Raw genomic sequence first — 13,999 nt, 5'->3', positions numbered from 1 at the left:
CATCTGTTGATGGACATCTTCACTCTTTCCATACTTTGGCTATTGTGGACATTGCTGCTATAAACATCGGGGTGCATGTACCCCTTCAGATCCCTATATTTGTATCTTTAGGGTTAATATGCAGTAGTGCAATTGCTGGATCATATGGTAGCTCTATTTTCAACTTTCTGAGGAAGCACCATACTGTTTTCCAGAGTGGCTGTCCCAGCTAGCATTCCCACCAACAGTGGAGGAGGGTTCACCTTTCTCCTCATCCATGCCCACATCTCTTGTTTCCTGACTTGTTAATTTTATCCATTCTGACTGGTGTGAAGTAATAGCTCATTGAGGTTTTGATTTGGATTTCCCTGATGCTGAGCGATATTGAGTACTTTTTCATGTGTCTGTTGGCCATTTGGATGTCTTCTTTGCAGAAATGTCTGTTCATGTCTTCTGCCCATTTCTTGATTAGATCACTTGTTCTTTGGCTGTTGAGTTGGATAAGTTCTTTACAGATTTTGGATACTAGCCCTTTATCTGATATGTCATTTGCAAATATCTTCTCCCATTCTGTCAGTTGTCTTTTGGTTTTGTTGACTGTTTCTTTTTCGGGCAAAAGCTTTTTAAACTGATGAGGTCCAATAGTTCATTTTTGCCCTTGCTTCCCTTGCCTTTGGCGAAGTTTCTGGGAAGAAGTTGCTGCGACTGAGGTTGAAGAGATTGCTGCCTGTGTTCTCCTTTAGGATTTTGGTGGACTTCTCTCTCACATTTAGGTCTTTCAACCATTTTGAGTCTCTTTTTGGGTGTGGTGTAAGGAAATGGTCCAGTTTCATTCTTCTGCTTGTGGCAGCCCATATTTCCCAACAACATTTGTTGAAGAGACTGTCCTTTTTCCATTGGACCTTCTTTCCTGCTTTGTCAATGATTAGTTGACCATAGAGTTGAGGGTCCATTTCTGGGCTCTCTATTCTGTTCCATTGATCTATGCTTCTGCTTTTGAGCCAGTACCACACTGTCTTGATGATGACAGCTTGGTAATAGAGCTGGAAGTCCGGAATTGTGATGGCGCCAGCGTTACTTTTCTTTTTCAACATTCCTCTGGCTATTCGGGGTCTTTTCTCGTTCCATACAAATTTTAGGATTATTTCTTCGATTTCTTTGAAAAAAAGTGGATGGTATTTTGATGGGGATTGCATCAAATGTGTAGATTGCTCTAGGTAGCATTGACAACTTCACAATATTTGTACTTCCAATCCATGAGCATGGAAAGTATTTTCATTTCTTTGTGTCTTCCTCAATTTCTTTCATGAGTATTTTATAGTTTTCTGAGTAGAGATCCTTTGCCTCTTGGGTTAGATTTATTCCTAGGTATCTTATGGTTTTGGGTGCAATTGTAAATGGGATCGACTCCTTAATTTTTCTTTCTTCTGTCTTGTTGTCGGTGTATAGGAATGCCACTGATTTCTGTGCATTGATTTTATATCCTGTCACTTTACTGAATTCCTGTATGAGTTATAGCAGTTTTGCGGTGGAATCTTTGGGGTTTTCCACATAAAGTATCATATCATCTGCAAAAAGTGAGAGTTTGACTTCTTTTTTACTGATTTGGATGTCTTTTACTACTTCTTGTTTTCTGATTGCTGTGGCTAGGACTTCTAATACTATGTTAAATAGCAATGGTGACAGGGGACATCCCTGCTGTGTTCCCGACCTTAGGGGGAAAGCTCTCAGTTTTTCCCAATTAAGAATAATATTCACTGTATGTTTTTCATAGAGGGCTTTATGATATTGATGTATGTACCCTCGATCCCTATACTCTGAAGAGTTTTGATCAAGAAAGGATGCTTTACTTTGTCAAATGATTTTTCTGCATCTATTGAGAGGATCATATGGTTCTTGTTCTTTCTTTTATTAATGTATTGTGTCACATTGATTGATTTGTGGATGTTGAACCAACCTTACAGCCCAGGGATAAAACCCACTTGGTCATGGTGAATAATCCTTTTAATGTACTGTTGGATCCTATTGGCTAGTATTTTGGTGAGAATTTTTGCATCCATGTTCATCAAGGATAATGGTCTGTAATTCTCCATTTTAATGGGGTCTTTGTCTGGTTTGGGTCTCAAGGTAATGATGGCCTCATAAAACGAGTTTGGAAGTTTTCCTTCCATTTCTCTTTTTTGGAACAGTTTCCGAAGAATAGCTATTAACTCTTCTTTAAATGTTTGGTAGAATTCCCCTGGGAAACCATCTGGCCCTGGGCTTTTGTGTGTTGGGAGATTTTTGATGACTGCTTCAATTTCCTTAGTGGTTATACGTCTGTCAGGTTTTCTATTTCTTCCTGCTTCAGTTTTGGTAGTTGATACATCTCTAGGAATGCATCCATTTCTTCCAGTTACCTAATTGGCTGGCATAGAGTTGCTCATAATATGTTCTTATAATTGTTTGTATTTCTTTGGTGTTGGTTGTGAACTCTCCTCTTTCATTCATGATTTTATTTATTTGGGCCATTTCTCTTCTCTTTTTGATAAGTCTGGCCAGGGGTTTATCAATCTTGTTAATTCTTTCAAAGAATCATATCCTAGTTTCATTGATCTGTTCTACTGTTCTTTTAGTTTCTATTTCATTGATTTCAGCTCTGATCTTTATTATTTCACTTCTCCTGTTGGGTTTAGGATTTATTTGTTCTTCTTTCTCCAGCTCCTTTAGGTGTAGGGTTAGGTTGTGTACTTGAGACCTTTCTTGTTTCTTGAGAAAGGCTTGTATTGCTATATAGTTTCCTCTTAGGACTGTCTTTGCTGCATCCCAAAGATTTTGAACAGTTGTGTTTTCATTTTCATTGGTTTCCATGAATTTTTTAAATTCTTCTTTAATTTCCAGGTTGACCCATTGATTCTTCAGTAGGATGCTCTTTAGCCTCCATGTACTTGAGTTCTTTCCGCCTTTCTTCTTGTGACTGAGTTCTAGTTTGAAAGCATTGTGGTATGAAAACATGCATGGAATGATCTCAATCTTTTGGTACAAGTTGAGACCTGATTTGTGTGTGATCTAGGATGTGATCTATTCTGGAAATGTAACACGGGCACTAGAGAAGAATGTGTATTCCATTGCTTTGGGATGGAATGTGCTAAATATATCTGTGAACTCCATCTGGTCCAGTGTGTCATTTAAAGTCTTTATTTCCTTGTTGATCTTTTGCTTAGATCATCTGTCCATTTCATTGAAGGGGGTGTTAAAGTCCCCCACTATTACTGTATTGTTGTTGATGTGTTTCTTTGCTTTTCTTATTAATTGGCTTATATCATTGGCTGCTTCCATGTTAGGGTCATAGATATTTACAATTGTTAGATCTTCTTGTTGGGTAGACCCTTTAAGTAGGATATAGTGTCCTTCCTCATCTCTTATTATAGTCTTTGGTTTAAAATCTAATTTGTCTGATATAAGGATTGCCACCCCAGCTTTCTTTTGGAGTCCATTAGCATGGTAAATGGTTTTCCACACCCTCACTTTCAATCTGGGGGTGTCTTTGGTTCTAAAATGAGTCTCTTGCAGACAGCATATCAATGTGTCTTGTTTTTTTTGTTTTTTTTTTTTTCTTTTTAATCCAATCAGATAGCCTGTGTATTTTGATTGGGGCATTTAGCCCATTTACATTCAGGGTAACTATTGAAAGATAGGAATTTAGTGCTATTGTATTGCCTGTAAGGTGACTGTTACTGTATATTGTCTGTGTTCCTTTCTGGTTTATGTTGCTTTTAAGCTCTCTCTTTGCTTAGAGGAACCCTTTCAAGATATCTTGTAGGGCTGCTTTTGTGTTTACAAATTCCTTTATTTTTTGTTTTTCCTGCAAGCTTTTTATCTCTCCTATTTTCAGTGACATCCTAGCTGGATATAGTATCCTTGGCTTCATATTTTTCTCATTTAGTGCTCTGAATATATCATACCAGTCCTTTCTGGCCTGCCATGTCTCTATGGATAGGTCTCTTGGCAGTCTAATGTTTTTACCATTGTAGGTTACAAATCTCTTCTCTCAGGCTGCTTTCAGGATTTTGTCTTTGTCTCTGAGACTCATAAGTTTTACTATTAGATGTTGGGGTGTTGACCTATTTTTATTGATTTTGAAGGGTGTTCTCTCTGCCTCCTGGATTTTAATGCCTCTTTCCTTCCCCAAATTAGGGAAATTCTCTGTTATAATTTGCTTCATTATACCTTCTGTCCCTCTCTCTCTTTCTTCTTCTTCTGGGATCCCAATTATTCTAATGTTGTTTTGTTTTATGGTATTGTTTATCTCTCGAAACGTGCTCTCGTGATCCAGTAGTTGTTTCTTTCTCTTTTTCTCAGCTTCTTTATTTTCCATCATTTGGTCTTCTATGTCACTAATTCTCTCTTCTGCCTCATTTATCCTAGCAATTAGAGCCTCCATTTTTTTATTGCACCTCATTATTAGCCTTTTTGATTTCAACATGGTTAGATTTTAGTTTTTTTATTTCTCCAGAAAGGGCTTCTCTAATATCTTCCATGCTTTTATCAGGCCCCGCTAATATCTTTAAAATCATCATTCTGAACTCTAGTTCCGACATCTTACTAATGTCCATATTGATTAGGTCGCTGGCAGTCATACTGCCTCTTGTTCTTTTTGTTGAGGTGATTTTTTCCATCCTGTCATTTTGTCCAGAGGAGAATAGATGACTGAGAGAACAAAATGCTAACAGGTAACAACGACACCAGAAAAATATACACTAAACAAATCAAAGGAGAGCTGAATCTGGGGGAAAAGAAAGGGAAAGAAAGAAAAAAGGAAACAAAAGAAAAAGAAAAAGATAAAACAAAATGAAACAAAACAAAACAAACAGACAAAAAGACAGAATATGATCAAATATGATCAGGCTGGTGCATAGATCAGTGCCACACACTAGATTTTGGTTGCATTTTGGTCTATTAGAGAAAGTGCCTCACAAAATTTTAAACAGAGAAAAACATATATTTACAAAAATGAGGGTAAATATGAGGAAGAGATCGAATATGACTGTAAAGATGAAAAATATAAAAGATTTTATAAAAGGAATTGATAAGGTAAGAAGTTGGTTGAAAAAAGAAAGATGATTTAAAAAAATAAAATGGAGAGAATGTGATCAGGCAGGAGACTACAACAAAGCCAAACACTAGAGATTTAGGGTATATTTTGGTCTGTTAGAAGAAACTGTATCCCAAAGTTTTAAAGAGAGAACAACTTATATATATATATATATATATATATATATACCAAAAATAAGGGTAACTACTATGAAGGGATAGAATATGACTGTAAAAATGAAAAAATATTTATTTATTTATTTATTTATTTATTTTTAGATTTTATTTTTTATTCTTATGTTAATCCCCATACATTAAATCATTAGTTTAAGATGTAGAGTTCCATGATTCATTGTTTGTGCATAACACCCAGTGCTCCATGCAGAATGTGCCCTCCTCAATACCCATCACCAGGCTAACCCATCCTCCCACCCCCCTCCCCACTAGAACCCTCAGTTTGTTTTTCAGAGTCCTCGTCTCTCATGGTTCGTCTACCCCTCTGAATTACCCCCCTTCACTCTTCCCCTCCTTCTACCTTTTCCTTCTTCTTCTTTTTTTTTTTTTCTTAACATATATTGCATTATTTGTTTCAGAGGTACAGATCTGAGATTCAACAGCCTTGCACAATTCACAGTGCTTACCAGAGCACATACCCTCCCCAGTGTCTATAACCCAGCCATCCCATCCCTCCCACCCCACCCCACACTCCAGCAACCCTCAGTTTGTTTCCTGTGATTAAGAATTCCTCATATCAGTGAGGTCATATGATACATGTCTTTCTCTGTTTGACTTATTTCGCTCAACATAATACCCTCCAGTTCGATCCACATCGTTGCATATGGCAAGATCTCATTCCTTTTGATGGCTGCATAATATCCCATTGTATATATATATATATACCCCATCTTCTTTATCCATTCATCTGCTGATGGACATCTTGGCTCTTTCCACAGTTTGGCTATTGTGGACATTGCTGCTATAAACATCAGGGTGCACGTACCCTTTCGAATCCCTACTTTTGTATCTTTGGGGTAAATACCCAGTAGTGCAATTGCTGGATCATATGGTAGCTCTATTTTCAACTTTTTGAGGAACCTCCATACTGTTTTCCAGAGCGGCTGCACCAGCTTGCATTGCCACCAACAGTGGAGGAAGGTTCCCCTTTCTCCGCATCCCCGCCAACATCTGTTGTTTCCTGACTTGTAATTTTAGCCATTCTGACTGGTGTGAGGTGGTATCTCATTGAGGTTTTGATTTGGATTTCCCTGATGCCGAGAGATATTGAGCACTTTTTCATGTGTCTGTTGGCCATTTGGATGTCTTCTTTGCAGAAATGTCTGTTCATGTCTTCTGCCCATTTCTTGACTGGATTCTTTGTTCTTTGGGTGTTGAGTTTGATGAGTTCTTTATAGATTTTGGATACTAGCCCTTTATCTGATATGTCATTTGCAAATATCTTCTCACATTCTGTAGGTTGTGTTTTGGTTTTGTTAACTGTTTCCTTTGCTTTGCAAATGCTTTTTATCTTGATGAAGTCCCAATAGTTCATTTTTGCCCTTGCTTCCCTTGCCTTTGGTGATGTTTCTAAGGAAGAAGTTGCTGCGGCTGAGGTCGAAGAGGTTGCTGCCTGTGTTCTCCTTTAGGATTTGGATGGACTCCTTTCTCACATTGAGGTCTTTCAACCATTTGCAGTCTATTTTTGTGTGTGGTGTAAGGAAATGGTCCAGTTTCATTCTTCTGCATGTGGCGATCCATTTTTCCCAACACCATTTGTTGAAGACACTGTCTTTTTTCCATTGGCCATTCTTTCCTGCCTTGTCAAAGATGAGTTGACCACAGAGTTGAAGGTACATTTCTGGGCTCTCTATTCTGTTCCATTGATCTATGTGCCTGTTTTTGTCCAGTACCATACTCTCTTGATGATGACAGCTTTGTAATAGAGCTGGAAGTCCGGAATTGTGATGCCGCCAGCTTCGCTTTTCTTTTTCAACATTCCTCTGGCTATGCGGGGTCTTTTCTTGTTCCATACAAATTTTAGGATTATTTGTTCCATTTCTTTGAAAAAAGTGGATGGTACTTTGATGGGGATTGCATTGAAAGTATAGATTGCTCTAGGTAGCATTGACATCTTCACAATATTTGTTCTTCCAATCCATGAGCATGGAACGTTTTTCCATTTTTTGTGTCTTCCTAAATTTCTTTCATGAGTATTTTATAGTTTTCTGAGTATAGATCCTTTGTCTCTTGGGTTAGATTTATTCCTAGGTATCTTATGGTTTTGGGTGCAATTGTAAATGGGATCGACTCCTTAATTTCTCTTTCTTCTGTCTTGTTGTTGGTGTATAGGAATGCCACTGACTTCTGTGCATTGATTTTATATCCTGCCACTTTACTGAATTCGTGTATGAGTTCTAGCAGTTTTGGGGTAGAGTCTTTGGGGTTTTCCTCATAAAGTATCATATCATCTGCAAAGAGTTAGTGTTTGACTTCTTCTTTGCCGATTTGGATGCCTTTGATTTCTTTTTGTTGTCTGATTGCTGTGGCTAGGACTTCCAATACTATGTTGAATAGCAGTGGTGATAGTGGACATGCCGGCCACATTCCTGACCTTAGGGGGAAAGCGCTCAGTTTTCCCCATTGAGAATGATATCCGCTGTAGGTTTTTCATACATGGTTTTTATGATATTGAGGTATGTACCCTCGATCCCTATACTCTGAAGAGTTTTGATCAAGAAAGGACGCTGTAATTTGTCAAAAGCTTTTTCTGCATCTATTGAGACAGTCATATGATTCTTGTTCTTTCTTTTGTTAATGTATTGTATCACATTGATTGATTGGCGGATGTTGAACCAACCTTGCAGCCCAGGGATAAATCCCACTTGGTCGTAGTGAATAATCCTTTTAATGTACTGTTGGATCCTATTGGCTAGTATCTTGGTGAGAATTTTTGCTTCCATGTTCATCAGGGATATTGGTCTGTAATTCTCATTTTTGATGGGGTCTTTGTCTGGTTTGGGGATCAAGGTAATGCTGGCCTCATAAAATGAGTTTGAAAGTTTTCCTTCCATTTCTATCTTTTGGAACAGTTTCAGAAGAATAGGTATTAATTCTTCTTCAAATGTTTGGTAGAATTCCCCTGGGAAGCCATCTGGCCCTGAGCTTTTGTTTTTTGGGAGATTTTTGATGACTGCTTCCATTTCCTTAGTGGTTATAGGTTTGATCAGGTTGTCTATTTCTTCCCGGTTCAGTTTTGGTAGTTGATACATCTCTAGGAATGCATCCATTTCTTCTAGGTTATCTAATTTGCTGGCATGGAGTTGCTCATAATATGTTCTTATAATTGTTTGTATTTCTCTGGTGTTGTTTGTGATCTCTCCTCTTTCATTCCTGATTTTGTTGATTTGCGTCATTTCTCTTCTCTTTTTGATAAGTCTGGCAAGGGGTTTATCAATCTTGTTAATTCTTTCAAAGAACCAGCTCCTAGTTTCGTTGATCTGTTCTACTGCTCTTTTAGTTTCTATTTCATTGATTTCTGCTCTGATCTTTATGATTTCTCTTCTCCTGCTGGGTTTAGGCTTTATTTGCTGTTCTTTCTCCAGCTCCTTTAAGTGAAGGGTTAGGTTGTGTACTTGAGACCTTTCTTGTTTCTTGAGAAAGGCTTGTATTGCTATATAGTTTCCTCTTAGGACTGTCTTTGCTGCATCCCAAAGATTTTGAACAGTTGTGTTTTCATTTTCATTGGTTTCCATGAATTTTTTTTAATTCTTCTTTAATTCCTGGTTGATGCATTCATTCTTTAGTAGGATGCTCTTTAGCCTCCATGTATTTGAGTTCTTTCTGACTTTACCCTTGTGATTGAGTTCTAGTTTCAGAGCATTGTGGTCTGAAAATAGGCAGGGAATGATCCCAATCTTTTGGTACCGGTTGAGACCTGATTTATGACCTAGGATGTGATTTATTCTGGAGAATGTTACATGGGGATTAGAGAAGAATATGTATTCCATTGCTTTGGGGTGGAATGTTCTGAATATGTCTGTGAAGTCCATTTGGTCCAGTGTGTCATTTAAAGTCTTTATTTCCTTGTTGATCTTTTGCTTAGATGATCTGTCCATTTCAGTGAGGGGGGTGTTAAAGCCCCCCCTTATTTTTGTATTGTTGTTGATGTTTTTCTTTGGTTTTGTTATTAATTGCCTTATATATCTGGCTGCTCCCATGTTAGGGGCATAGATATTTACAATTGTTAGATCTTCTTGTTGGATAGATCCTTTAATTAGGATATAATATCCTTCCTCATCTCTTATTACAGTCTTTGGTTTATAATCTAATTTGTCTGATATAAGGATTGCCACCCCAGCTTCCTTTTGGTGTCCATTAGCATGGTAAATGGTTTTCCACCCCCTCACTTTCAATCTGGGGGTGTCTTTGGGTCTAAAATGCGTCTCTTGCAGACAGCATATTGATGGGTCTTGTTTTTCAATCCAGTTTGATAGCCTGTGTCTTTTGATTGGGGCATTGGGCCCATTTACATTCAGGGTAACTATTGAAAGATAGGAATTTAGTGCCATTGTATTGCCTGTAGGGTGACTGTTACCGGATATTGTCTGTGTTCCTTTCTGGTCTATTTTGCTTTTAGGCTCTCTCTTTGCTTAGAGGACCCCTTTCAGGATTTCTTGTAGGGCTGGTTTCCTGTTTGCAAATTCCTTTAGTTTTTGTTTATCCTGGAAGCTTTTTATCTTTCCTTCTATTTTCAATGACAGCATAGCTGGATAGAGTATTCTTGGCTGCATATTTTTCTCATTTAGTGCTCTGAATATATCCTGCCAGTCCTTTCTGTCCTGCCAGGTCTCTGTGGATAGGTCTGTTGCCAATCTAATGTTTCTACCATTGTAGGTTACATATCTCTTCTCCCGAGCTGCTTTCAGGATTTTCTCTTTGTCTCTGAGACTCATAAATTTTACTATTAGATGTCGGGGTGTTGACCTATTTTTATTAATTTTGAGAGGGGTTCTCTGTGCTTCCTGGATTTTGATGCCTGTTTCGTTCCCCAAATTAGGGAAGTTCTCTGCTATAATTTGCTCCAGTATACCTTCTGCCCCTCTCTCTCTTTCTTCTTCTTCTGGGATCCCAATTAGTCTAATGTTGTTTCGTCTTATGGTATCGCTTATCTCTCGAATTCTGCCCTCCTGATCCTGTAGTTGTTTACCTCTCTTTTTGTTAGCTTCTTTATTTTCCATCATTTGGTCATCTATATCACTGATTCTCTCTTTTGCCTCATTTATCCTAGGAGTTTGTGCCCCCATATTTGATTGCACCTCATTAATAGCCTTTTTGATTTCTACTTGATTAGATTTTAGTTCTTTTACTTCTCCAGAAAGGGTTTCTCTAATAACTTCCATGCTTTTCTCAAGCCCAGCTACTATCTTTAAAGTGATGATTCTGAACTCTAGATCTGACATTGTACTAATGTCCGTATTGAGTAGGTCCCTGGAAGTCAGTACTACCTCTTGTTCTTTTTGTTGAGGTGATTTTTTCCATCTAGTCATTTTGTGCAGATGTGAATAGATTAATGAGAGAACAAAATGCTAGCAGAGTAACAACATCCCCAGAAAATATACTCTAAACAAATCAGAAAAGACCTGAAGCAGTGAGAAAAGAAAGGGAAAGAGAGAAAAAAGTAAAAGAAAAGAAAAAAAGAAAAAGGAAAAGATAAAGATAAAAACAAACAAAAAGAAACAAAAGAAAACAACAACAACAAAAAAAGCCAGAATGTGATCAAATATGATCAGGCTGGTATATAGATCAGTGCCACACACTAGATTTGGGGTGTATATTGGTCTGTTAAAAGAAAGTGCCTCCCAAAATTTTAAAGAAATAAAACCTTATATATGTACAAAAATAAGGGTTGATATGATGAAGGGATGGAATATGACTGTAAAGATGGAAAGTATAAAAAAATTTATAAAAGGAATTGATAAGTTGTTTGCAAAAAGAAAGAGGATTTAAAAAAAGAAAAAAGAAAAAAAAAAAAAAAGGAGAGAATGTGATCAGGCAGGGGAGTAAAAAAAAAAGCATATAAAAGAGATTTAGGGTATATTTTGATCTCTTAGAAGAAACTCTCTCAAAATTTTAAAGAGAGAACAACTTATATATATATATGCCTAAAATATGGGTAACTACTATGAAGGGATAGAATATGACTCTAAAAATGAAAAATAAAAATGTTTTTTAAAAAAAGGGATTGATAAGATGTTGGTTGAAAAAGGGAAAAATAAAAATTCAAAAAGAAAAAAAGCAAAAGAAAAAAAGACAGTTAAAAAAATTAACTTTGAAAGAGTAAAGAATCATGGGAAAAAAGCCATGAATTCTATGTGCAGTATTCCCCTAGAGCTGTAGTTCTGCCATTCTCATTGTTTGGCAAACTTGGTCTTGGCTGGCTGTTCTCCCTTGTCTTCCGGGGGAGGGGCCTGTTGCCATGGTTTCTAAATGTCTTTGCCAGAGACGGAATTGCCCCGCCGTTGCCCAGTCCGGGCTAAGTAATCTGCTCAGGTTGCTCTCCAGAGCTTTTGTTCCCTGCAAGCTTTCCGTACAGCTTTGGAGGCGGAGAGTGAAAATGGAGGCCTCCCTATCTCCGCCCCAGAGGAGCTGAGAACTCAGGGCCCCACTCCTCAGTGAGCCCCCAGAGAAAAGCCGTCAGTCACTCCCGTCTCCCTGGTCTCTGGCCGCACTCTGTGCTCACCCGGCCTGTAACCGCGTGTTTCTACCTCTGGCACCCGACCCCAGGTGGAGTCTCCAAACCCAACAGATCCCTGTGGTACACTCCCATGTGGCTCCTCCCAGAGGAGGAAGGTGAGTCTCCTTGGATCTGCCGCTTGTTGGGTCCCTGCTGGAGGAGCAGGGCCCCGACCGTGCCGTGGATCACGGGTTATGGCAACCCCGAGCTGAGAGCCCACACCTGGGCTCTGCCTCTGCAGCCGGCTTCCCTGCTCCCTTACCTGGGAGCTCTGCCACACTCAGGCACCCCTGGTCTTTCTGTGACCCCGAGGGTCCTGAGACCACACTGTCCTGGAGGGTTCCACCCCCCGCTTAGCCACCAGAGTGATGTCCCTCAGTGGAGCAGACTTTTAAAAGTTGTGATTTTGTGTTCCGTGGTTCTATCACTTGCCAGAAGCAGCTGACGGAGGCCCCTCCCCCGCCTTCTATCCTCCCGAATATCGCCTCGGATTCACTTCTCCGCACTTCCTACCTTCCAGAAAGTGGTCGCTTTTCTGATGAGAGAGTTGTTGCTATTCCTTTCTTTGATCTCCTGTTGAGTTTGTAGTTGTTCAGAATGGTTTGATCCCTAGCCAGCTGAATTCCTGAGAGGAGACAAAATCCAGGTCTCCTACTCCTCCGCCATCTTGCTCTGCCCCCATTTTTTTTTTTTTTAAAGAGGATTGATAAGATGTTGTTTGAAAAAGGTAAAAAGAAAAATTCAAAAAAAAATAGAAAAAGAAAAAAAAATTAAAATTATTAACTTTGAAAGACTAAAGAATCATCGGGAAAAAGCCATGAATTCTATGTGCTGTATTCCCCTAGCGCTGGATTTCTGCCATTCTCATTGATCGGTAAACTTGGTCTTGCCTGGCTGTTCTTGCTGATCTTCCGGGGAAGGGACCTGTTGCCGTGGTTCTCAAATGTCTTTGCCAGAGGCAGAGTTACCGCACCCTTGCCTGGGGCCAGGCTAAATTATCTCCTCGGGTTTGCTCTCGGGAGCTTTTGTTTCCTTCAAGCTTTCCGTTCGGCTTCGTGGCTTTGGAGGACAAGAGTGAAAATGGCGGCCTCCCAATATCCACCCCGGAGGAGCCAAGAACTCAGGGCCCCACTCCTCAGTGCACCTCCAGAGAAAAGCAGTCAATCACTCCCATCTCCCTGGTCTCAGGCGGCACTCCATGCTCACCCAGTCTGTGACCAAGCATTTCTATCTCTGGCACCTGACCCAGTGTGGATTCTCCAAACCCAGCAGATCCCTGCAGTGCGCTCTCGTGCTGCTCCTCCCAGGGGAGGAAGGTGAGTCTCCCCGGGTCTGCCGCTTGTTGGGTTCCTGCTGAGGGAGCAGTGGTCCCACTGGGCCGCGGATCATGGTTTATGGCAATCCCGAGCTGAGAGCCTGCACCTCGGCTCCGTTTCTGCAGCCAGCTTCCCCTCTCTGATACCTGGGAGCTCTGATGCACTCAGGCACCCCCGGTCTTTCTGGGACCCCGAGGGTCCTGACACCACACTGTCCCACGAGGGTTCCACCCCCTGCTTAGCCACTGGAGCGACGTCCCTCAGCGGACCCGACTTCTAAAAGTTCTGATTTTGTGGTCCGGGGCTCTATCACTTGCCAGAAGCGGCCATCAGAGGCCCCCTCCCCCGCCGTCTATACTCCCAAATATCGCCTCAGATTCACTTCTCTGCACGTCCTATCTTCCAGAAAGTGGCCACTTTTCTGTTCAGAGAGTTGCTGCTATTCTTTTCTTTGATCTCCTGTTGAGTTCGTAAGTGTTCAGAATGGTTTGATCCCTATCCAGCGGAATTTCTGGGACGAGATGAAATCCAGGTCTCCTACTCCTCCGCCATCTTGCTCCTCCCACTACCTTCTGATTATTCTTTTTTTTTTTAATATTTTATTTATTTATTTGAGACAGAGAGAATGAGCGAGAGAGAGCACATGAGAGGGGGGAGGGTCAGAGGGAGAAGCAGACTCCCTGCAGAGCAGGGACCCCAATGCGGGACTCGATCCAGGGACTCCAGGATCATGACCTGAGCCGAAAGCAGTCGCTTAACCAACTGAGCCACCCAGGCGCCCCCTTCTGATTATTCTTAATAGGGGTTTATATTTAATCATCTGGCTTGATATAGTGCTTAAATACCCTGAAATTAAGATCAAAACATGCTGTTTTATTTATGTTTTTCTGCTTTGTGTTTG

This window comes from Mirounga angustirostris, unplaced genomic scaffold, assembly GCF_029215605.1.
Source record: "Mirounga angustirostris isolate CCGP_5_RB_7025 unplaced genomic scaffold, mMirAng1.0.hap1 SCAF_2, whole genome shotgun sequence".
NCBI classification, from domain to species: domain Eukaryota; kingdom Metazoa; phylum Chordata; class Mammalia; order Carnivora; family Phocidae; genus Mirounga; species Mirounga angustirostris.
The sequence above is the reverse complement of the archived record's forward strand: the minus strand, read 5'-3'. Positions refer to the sequence as shown.